Below are 9,774 nucleotides of genomic sequence, written 5' to 3'. Positions count from 1 at the left end.
CGCAGCACCTCCTGTGGTTGCCGCCCTTGTATCCCTCGGCGCCGCACTTCCCCACTGACGACCTCGATGCCCATCTCCCCCACCGGCGCCGCCCCCACCAACCTTCTCTCTCTCTTCCCTTGGTTGGTGCACGCTTATGGAGGCAGATCCGCGACGCGCCACCTCTGCCCCGTCGGCGGTGGCGGCTGCTCGTCAACAGCTGTGGTCCAGAAGCACAGCTTCGCCTGGCCGAGACGGATCTGCACAAGGGTCGCGCTGGGCGAGGAGCCCCCATGCTCGGCCGCCACTTGGTTCGCTCCTCTTCTTTCGGCCGCCGGGAGAGGACCTCATGACGGCGATGCTACCGGATCCGCGACGGAGGTGCTCGAGGTCGCGCGCAGCGACAGGAGGCCGAAATGTTTTGGTGAGTTTCCTTTGCTGTCTCCATGCCTAATTACAGGTCTTGCACACCGAATTCTTGTTTCGTGCTGCCAAATGATCCTGGCCGTGAGTGATCCATTTGCTATGGCATTCTTGTGCAACATCTTCTGGCAGATTGTATTGCCAAGGATTCAGGATGTTGTGGAGTACTAGTTTATAGTATGTAGTTCTTGTATGCTATCCTATTCCTACCAGCATAGAAGTGACATGTGTAGGATTGGTATTATGCCCCTGTGTTATTTGTATTCCTCACAGGTTACACGTAGTCAGTCTTCCAAGGTCTGTCGTGCGTCCTGCTAGTGTTCACAGCCTTCCAAGTTCATGGGGGTCTTGTTTGTTTGTTCATGTGATGATTCTTCTACACATTTCATAGTTTCTTCTACATAGGTGCTACATTTTGGGTAAATGTTGTGCAGATTCTGAGATAGGTTTGTTTCTGGGATTTTGCTACTGGTGATGTACACATTATGCTTGCCATTTTTGCCGCTAGAGTCGGTAAACACTCTATAAACAACTGACAAGAACAGCAGATGTTCACGCCTCTAGTCAAAATGGAGCAAGTTGTGTATGTGTGCATCACTTTATGGTTCATTTTTGGATGATTGAATCTGGCTGGAGCAAACTCTCTCTGTGTATTGTATCATGTACACATCACTTTTGTTTCTCTAATTGTACAAGAGCACTCCCTCTGCACTCACTCATGTCACATAGATTAGCCTTGAATTTTAACACATTTGTTGTGTTATAATAAACTGCCTTCTATTTGCTGGGGATGTTTACATGTACCACATGAACCAGCTCTTGCTACTAAAGGTTCTGTGCCCCCATTCCATCCTTCTGTTTAAATTTCTGAAATTTATATTCTGTAACTTGGATGGCTATGTTGCATTTACAATTCTTGCTTTGTTAAATTTGAGGCTATGTTGCATTTGTAGTTCTTGCTTTGTTAAATCTAAGATTGATGACAATGGTATATAGAAAGCAAAAAAATTGTTGCCACATAATGATGTTATGGTACCCCAGCAAGTTATATGCTTGAATCAATATGATTTTTCCTGATTATAATTATCTTATATTATCGTGATGTTGGCAGGTATATGCGAGTCGACCGTCCGGTGGCAGTCCCTGTGGAACGGGCACTAGACTACTCCCTTGGCGAGGCGTACCTGTGTCGTGCGGGTTCTGATCATGTACAGCGGCACACTTTCTAGCGTCGACCTGAGCAAACGATGATGCAAGGCTGCTCCTTCTCCTACTGCATGTCTTCATTGACTTGATTCTTCGACATGGAGATATTTAAAGCCTTCACTTGTTCATTGTGTCATCTGCTGATTACTTCTATGTTTTTTGCAAAGCACGTAATGGTTTTGAGTAGTTGATCATGGCCTGATGGAACGTTCATGTCGTTAGCATGTATATATACACTATTACAGCAGCCAGATGCAATCCATTTTATTAAATGTGTTCTGGTTAGGATTTGGTCATGGCATGACTTTGTTGTTCTGTTTTCTATGAATCTAGTCACTACTTCTGGAGGCAAATTATCCTTACTCATATTGAGCTTTCCATCTACTTGAGGCAACTGCAGGATGGTAAAATTGTTGCTTTCTTTCTGCAGTCACGACCAAGAGAGAGAGAAAGCATAGGTTGCCCGGGTGCATGTTAGAGGCTAGAGCTGCAGGAGGTTCAGTTACATGCTCTTAGTTTTTTTTCCTTCAATGCTATGTTGTGGTAGCCATGTTGTATGTTTCCAGGTTTTCTAACTATATGCAAAACTTTCTGTAGGCTCGGCGGGAGCATCCTGCTGCTTGGTGGTGGACGACAAGGGCTTCCTCGCACACGATTTGTCTTCTAAGATTTACGGCGCCAAGGTAATCTCACTCTCTCCGACCCTGGTTGTCTTGTGGGTACGGTTGCTGTAGATGGTGGTCATCTTGTTATACTGAGGGTGTTATGCTGGTGGTGGCTTGAAAGAAGGGCAGAAATGCTTAGCAATCTATTTCCTGTAGTATTTAACTGTTTACATTATGAAATGTGTGGACAGTAGGTATATTTCCCAAGTTATATGGTAATAATTGTACACCTTATCATTGAGTTTGGTTTGTGTTTATAGAATGACAAGGTTGGTTAATTAAGCCCTGCCTGTATCTTTTAGAGTTTACTTCACTGGTAGCATATTCAGCTGTATTAATTAATATTGTACATGTTGGAGAATTTAGACGATGATAACAAACTGTAACCATGAATACTCAAATAGAAACTTGAACAACCATCTGGTTTAATTTGGTGATGTTCCTCCATGCTAAGAGCTAATCTGCTGCACTGTTATTCAACTTACATCGACAATTTTAATTTCACTGAAATCATGTTTTCTTTTCTATGTTTATCTCCCTGGACGACCACTACTAACTCCGTGCTTTTTTTCATTCTAGCCTATATTGGTGTTTGGCGATCCTGTTCTAATTAATGTGTATAGTTCAAGCCCTTGTTTCTATCTAAATGTGTGCACAGAAGTTCTGTTACCTTCTGAAAAATTATTGGTGCATTTTTTTGTTTCTTAAAAACAAAATAGCTTGCTCATTTAAGCTGTGGCATCCCTATTGTTAGCTTTCATATTGTATCTTTGTTTTCTTGTATGAGAGTATCTGATTTTAACTAGCTGGAGAACAAAAAGCATGGTACTAGCTCAGTTTGTGTTATTATTATAAATAACTATCATTTTCTTGAATGGTCTGTTCATAATATATTTGCCCCAGTTTTTCTGATTCTTCCCTACTGATTCATGTAACATGGCAACCGAGGAAGGCATGTTACTGTTTTGTTTGTTCCCAGCCCGACTATGGTTGTCCAGCGAGTCCAGCATGTTGTTATTTGCCCCAGTTTTTCTGGTTCTTCTCTATTGATTCATGTAACAGTGCGAATGAGGAACCATTTGGTTTGTTCCCAGCCCGACTATGTCGTCCAACTATTTTGGCATGTTGTTCATGACGCGAGCGGGTGCCTAGTTTGTGGTTGCTATGGAAGGAGCTTGTAGAGCTTCTAAAGTACTGTATTACACTTGTAGTCGTTACTGTGATTTCCATTGTATTACATGATCTGGTTGCTCTTATTTGGAGTATCATGTGTGTTTTCTATGTCTGCCAATTTAAATAGTAGTTGAAATATAAAGGCTGAGCCTGATAGATGGGACCCAGTTACCAGAACCTGACAAATGGGACCCAGTTACCAGAACCTGACAACAGGGACCCACCTGACTAGTTGACCCATTTAAAAAAAATAAAAATGAAACTCTTGAGATAAAAAGGCCATGGCCCAAAAATAAAAAGGCTGTAATGTTGGGCTTGGCCCATGAAGTCGATCAAAAATTAACAGAAAAAATATATATTAAAAAGGCCGAATTGTTGGGCTCGGCCCATGTAAAACATCGAATTGGACCGGGCTGATTCTTGTGCCACATCAGCTTGCCACGCTGGATGCCTACGTGGCCTGGGGAGGTTGCTAGTGACCAAAACAAAACAGTAGGCATATTTTGGTCGTAAACATCCACGACCTTCTCATAGAGAAGGCCGTTAATTTCAGTTTACGACCGCCAGCTTTTGACCTTCTGTTTTTGGTCAAAAAAAGGTCGCAAATGAAAAACAATGACCTTTCAGTGACCAATAGTCAAGGTCACAAGTTGACATATTTGTTGTAGTGAGCCCTTAATCTATTTTATGATTCATGGAGTTGTGCGTTGTAAAGCATAAAGTAAAAACAAATAATGGCAATTCAACTAGAAAAAAGTTTGGGCAGTTATGATACGAAGACTCTAGAACAAAAGAGAACCACTGTTGTGTTGAGGTTTGTGCATTATGCTTAAGTTCAACCATGGAGTCTGCTAGATTGTACATGTGGCAAAATCCAGTGGGGGGCTAGAAGATGGTGCGAGGGGCCGAGTGGAGGGAGACTATGAAGGAATGCACAAGTGCGAGATCGATATTTAGAGAGAGGGGGCGAACACGTGTGCTGATGCGCGCAGTGGCGGAGCCATGAAAAATCAATGAGCTAGGGGGCAAGCATTGCTAATCCTTTACGAGGAGGGTCAATTCATGAACTTAAACCATTTTTAGGAGCAATTGTCTAATGATCACATTCATATTAGCCTTGATATATAGTGATGTTAGGGGGAAGGGGGCAGGGCCCTTACTGCCCCCTGTCTTCGCCATTGTGCACGCATCTGAGAGATGAAGCGGAAGGCATGGATGATGAGAGGGGGCGTTGGATACATAATTAATGTGGGTGTATTAGCTATATATGTTAATCCTATATAGAGAGGTATAGATTGATCAATGTGGACGTGGGAAAGAGGGTGAGACCTCACTAGATATATCGTTTGATCGGTTTGTGTGGAAAACTATGAAAGACCTAGCTATATACACACATACATAGAGGAACATCGATCGTTGCGCATGCACGCGTGAGAGATAAAGAATGCCCGATATGATGGAGAGGGGTGTGTGTGTTGGTGTGTGCCTTCATGGGAGACCGACCTGAAGAAAAAGATTGCATGCATGCGATGGATAATGCCGACTGGTAGTGTGTGTGCATGCATGCACGAGAGAAAGTTAGTGGTACAATTATAAAGAGAAGACTACTATGTGGGTGTAAAAGAATAGCTGAATAGGTGAGGTCACAATCAATGTAAAGTTGAATTCAAATATTTGAATAAGAGATTCTGATGTTTGAAACCCATGCATGCATGAATATAACGGAGATCTGCGCGGTGTAGTTTGGAAACGAGCATGTTATAATGTATACACATTGAACAAGGTCAGACTGATTTGAATTTGAGATACCGATGGCAGACATCATTTGGCCACGTCGCATCCGTGCATGGACACACTATTCTAATTGGAGATGGTGGGAGGCTTTTGCATCACTTATCTATATCTATACCCCTATATATATTATATTTTATATTTTTTTATTGTGTGCGGGTAACTTTAACTTTGAAAGATGGTCGTTGGATGAGGCGAATCCGATGGTCCAAAGATGGCAAATTTGAGCACTACTGGCCGTTGGATATCATCTAGATTTCACCAGATTTCGCCACATGTATAATCTAGAAGACTCCATGGTTGAACTTAAGCATAATGCACAAACATCAAAACACAAGCACTTCTTATTTGTTCTAGAATCTTCCATATCAGAATTGCCCAAATGTTTTTCTACATGATTTGCCATTATTTGTTTTTACTTTATGTCTTACGAATCACAATTCCATGAATCTTAAAATAGATTAGCTTTCTTATAAAAACTAGATGATTTTGAATGAAATGAGCTATAAGAATTAAACGAACATCTACATCATGCATATATGACTCAAAGCTCGCATGCTATAATGTGGTATTTATTCATAATTTGGTTGCCAAATCTCATGCGTGCAATGCACGTGTACCTTACTCTAGTCTAAATGGTGTTTGTGTGTGTGTTGTGCGTGTTGAGGTGCAAATTGTCTTTTTTTTGTGTACACGTTAAGCTTGTTCTTCTAAAATTTCAAGTCGCGCCTTGTTATGCCGAAAATTCAAGCTAGCGTCTCTGTCTATCGTGCTGCGAAACTCCTGCCTCTTCAACCCGAGCCTTGTTAGCCCGAAATATTTAAGATATATCTTTGTCTCGTTGTGCTCCGACAACTCCCTCCATCTCAACCCGCGCCTTGCTATTCCGAACTTACAACGCGCGCGAAAACTCCCACCTCCTGTGAAATCCCGACACGCGAAATGCCCGTGGTACCCCTGAACCGAAAGAGCCGCCTCAAATCGGTGGGGGTACTTTCATAACTTACCCCACATTTCGGACAAGCGCGTCTCAAAGCCATGGTTCCCCACTGCCATCCCATCCGCCCACCCAGTCGTACACTGAGGCCGTGAAAACCCGCGACGAAACCCCACACCCTGCTCCATCCGCCACCTAGCCGGAGCCTCTTCCCCGACGACGTCGTCCACAGCAACACCTCGACGTCCCTCATCCACCGTACCGGATGAGGATCCGTCGTCGATCTCATCGTCCCGCCGGTTCAGCCACCCCGTCCTCCACCTCCAAGGAGCTGCCTCGGCGTTCCCCTCGTCTTTCGCGCCACCTCCATTCCCACACCATCGTCTTCACCTGCACCACCGGAAGAGCATCATCATCACTGTTTCCTCGGATGAACTTGCGGCCTAATTGGCGCCACCAAAGAGGTTGTACACTAATCGCCACATTTTCTTCTTGATTCGATCTCATGGTGCTGTCGACGCTCGGTCCCGAGCCGACACGGCGCGGCTCCATCCACGGCGGCGTCATCGGCCACTTCCACCACGGTGTCGCTCCCTCGGCGGCGACGTCCACATCAGTAGGACCTGCTGTTGCTTTAGCTCTCGCTCGTGCTGCTGCTCTGCTCTTGCTCTTGGTCCCCTGCCTGGTCTGCTCTTGCTATTGCTCTTGCTCGCGCTGCTGCTCTCGCTCTTGCTCTTGCCTGCGATGCTGCTCCGATTTAGCTACACTTCACTCCGATGCCGCCGGGGTGAAGGAAGAACCAGCCACAGCGGGGAGGGGGGCTCGCCGGAGAGGTACCCCACTATCTATCTTAGGGTTCAGGATGGGGGCGGTGGCGGGGCGTTGGCGGGGCGGTGGCATGGGGATCGCCGGAGAAAAAGCTCGGCACGGTGGGGCTAGAGGGATGGCCGGGGCGGCGGCGGACCGGCGGTGGGGAGTGTTTTTGGGGCGGGCGGGGCGGCGCACCACCGGTCGCGGGCGGCGGGGGGCTGCTGTTTGGCCGGCTCTGGGGGATGGAGGTTGAAGATGAACCGCAGGCCCTTGATTTCGTATCCAACGGCTGCAAAATCGACTAACCAGAGATGAAAAAGCCAGTCGACCTATGTGTAGCCTCACCTTGCTAGTGCGTTCAGTTTCAACAGCAAAATTCAGTTTCGACCGCAAAATTCAGTTTCGACAGTTAAGTTCAGTTTCGACAGTTAAGTTCAGTTTCGACAGTTAAATTCAGTTTCAATAGTTAAGTTTAGAGATGAGCAGCTGGTGTATTTTACATCTAGCTCTTTGTGGTTATGTATTTTACGTCATGTATTGGAGATGCTCTTAGAATTCCACTCAGGTTAACGTTGTTCGTTGTCTCTCTTGTCCTGCTTCAGCCTCGATGTCGTACAACTCACCGGAGCTGCTCCAACAACGAAACCCTCCATCACAGCGGAGCAGTAACTCGGGCTCCATCTCCAGACGCCTAAGATCTTCTTCCCCTCCTCCGACAGCCAAGACAGCTGGAGCATCCTCACCGGCCAACCCAATCACGCTGAGATCGACATGGCTTCGCCAAAGAGGTTGTACACTTGTTGCATCTCTTTTTTACTTTACATGTTATATATATTGTCCACTGAGCACTCGTAGTAACGGGAAATACGATTATTTTATCCTACTATATGACAAGCAGTGAGGTACCAGGCAACTTAGCTATCTGTGATGCTCTTGAATGCCATCATTATTTATCTCTGCGCGTTTGAGCTGTGCCTTTGTCGATGGGCCTGGGAGTTGAGCTAGTATGGCAGTGGCCTGGGTCCAAAGTAATAGAATTAGCACAAAAACATTTTTTAGTGTAGGATTTTCCTTGCTCAAGCCTGCCTACTAGAATCGCTAGTGCTTGAAAGGAAAAGTGAATGAAAAACATCGGAATTCGAAAGTTTCCTGTGGTACTACTTTTCATGAATTTGGTGCAAAGGAATGGAGCAAAGGAAAATTGTAGGATTTGTTCCTTTAGTGTCTCCTTGAAAGAAAAACCGTAGGAATTCTAATTTCCACTTCTCCTCCTTTTCATATTCCTATTCATCAAGCACAAGACTAAGAGATAGTAGCATAATAGCATTATAACCGTACATTTTCTTGTGGTTTGTCTTAATCTCACCATGCTTTTTTGCATCCTGTGATCTTCCAATTGTTGTGAATCAAACACCCAGATTGGCAGAAATCCTGTGTTTTTAAATTCTCTGTTTTGCACGTGCATTCCTATCCTATTCCTGTCTATTTCCTATCCCTGCATTGTTAGAATCCTCGAATTCAAACAAGCCCTTACTCAATTACTTCTGTTACAGATATGTGTCAAAGAAAACCTTGTGTGTTTTGTCCTGCTCCTACGGCGTTGTGTTCCACCCCAGCTCAGCTGCTCCAACAACAGAAGGGTTCACCACAGCAGGGATCCGCTCTCCAGGCTGTCTTTCGCCGCCTCAGATCTTCTTCCCCGCCGCCGGCAGCCATGGCAACTGCATTACCATCATCAACTGAGCAGATGACCTTGAGGACTACACGGGTCCGCAAGAGAGGTCGCACTCTTCTGTGTCTGCTTACGTTATGCGTCGCTTAATATGATGACATGCTACATTATCGTCGTGTTCACCTATTAGACTCCGAGTCAGGTCCAAACTAATGTTGAAACTTGAGTTTTTAAATGGTTGTGGGGTACATATTGGGGCAGCAATCAGTACTATCTGTCTACTATCTGGTTAATCTCCGGTGTCTACTATGAGTTTCATGTTGGGTGCAAACAAACATTAAAGGAGCCATTATCTGTATTTTCTAACTAAAGCTAGTATCTGCCTGCTATCATTGGTTTTGGGTCTATCCACAGTTTGCTACCATCACTCTGGATTTGTGCATGCACTCCTTACATAATCTCACTATGTTTTATTCCTATGCATGCCAGTTATTGTACACAATGGAACTGATCATGTAGAGCAAGAGAGATGAGCCTTGCGTGGCAACAAAATTTCATGCAGACGTCGTTCCATGGTGGGCACAAAGGCAGCCCCCCCTCCACCCATTTCGGATCGTAATCAAGAGGAAGATAACTGTTATGAGGGGGATTCAGAAGGAGAAGACCACTCCTATTTACCCCATGAGGTATTCGCTCTAACTTGGCATGCTGATGTTGGTAATATCATGCATATGGTGCCTTGCATTGCTTACTGTATACATTAAAGATGTCATCTTCTTAGTTTAGACATGCTTTGTGTCAATGCCATATGTTTAGTTTTTTATCGTATATGTGAATCATGCAATGCCATCTTGTCTAGCCAGGCATCATATATGTGAATTTTGCAATGCCACCCTGGTTAGCCAGTCATCTTATATGTGAATTATATCATGCCATCAATTTTTTATTACGTCTTAAATTTGTCAATAATTTTAGTACATTCAATTACTCTCCCTGTGCATCAGCCATTTGGCACGGTCATGGAAAAATCTGGAGTGGAAACAAGGTCTTCAGAGCAGACAATGCTATCTGACGAAGCGCATGTCTTGCTGGTTACCAATAGCTCCTCAGAGGAGGAT

The sequence above is a fragment of the Triticum dicoccoides genome, chromosome 4A (assembly GCF_002162155.2).
Source record: "Triticum dicoccoides isolate Atlit2015 ecotype Zavitan chromosome 4A, WEW_v2.0, whole genome shotgun sequence".
NCBI classification, from domain to species: Eukaryota; Viridiplantae; Streptophyta; class Magnoliopsida; order Poales; family Poaceae; genus Triticum; species Triticum dicoccoides.
The sequence above is the reverse complement of the archived record's forward strand: the minus strand, read 5'-3'. Positions refer to the sequence as shown.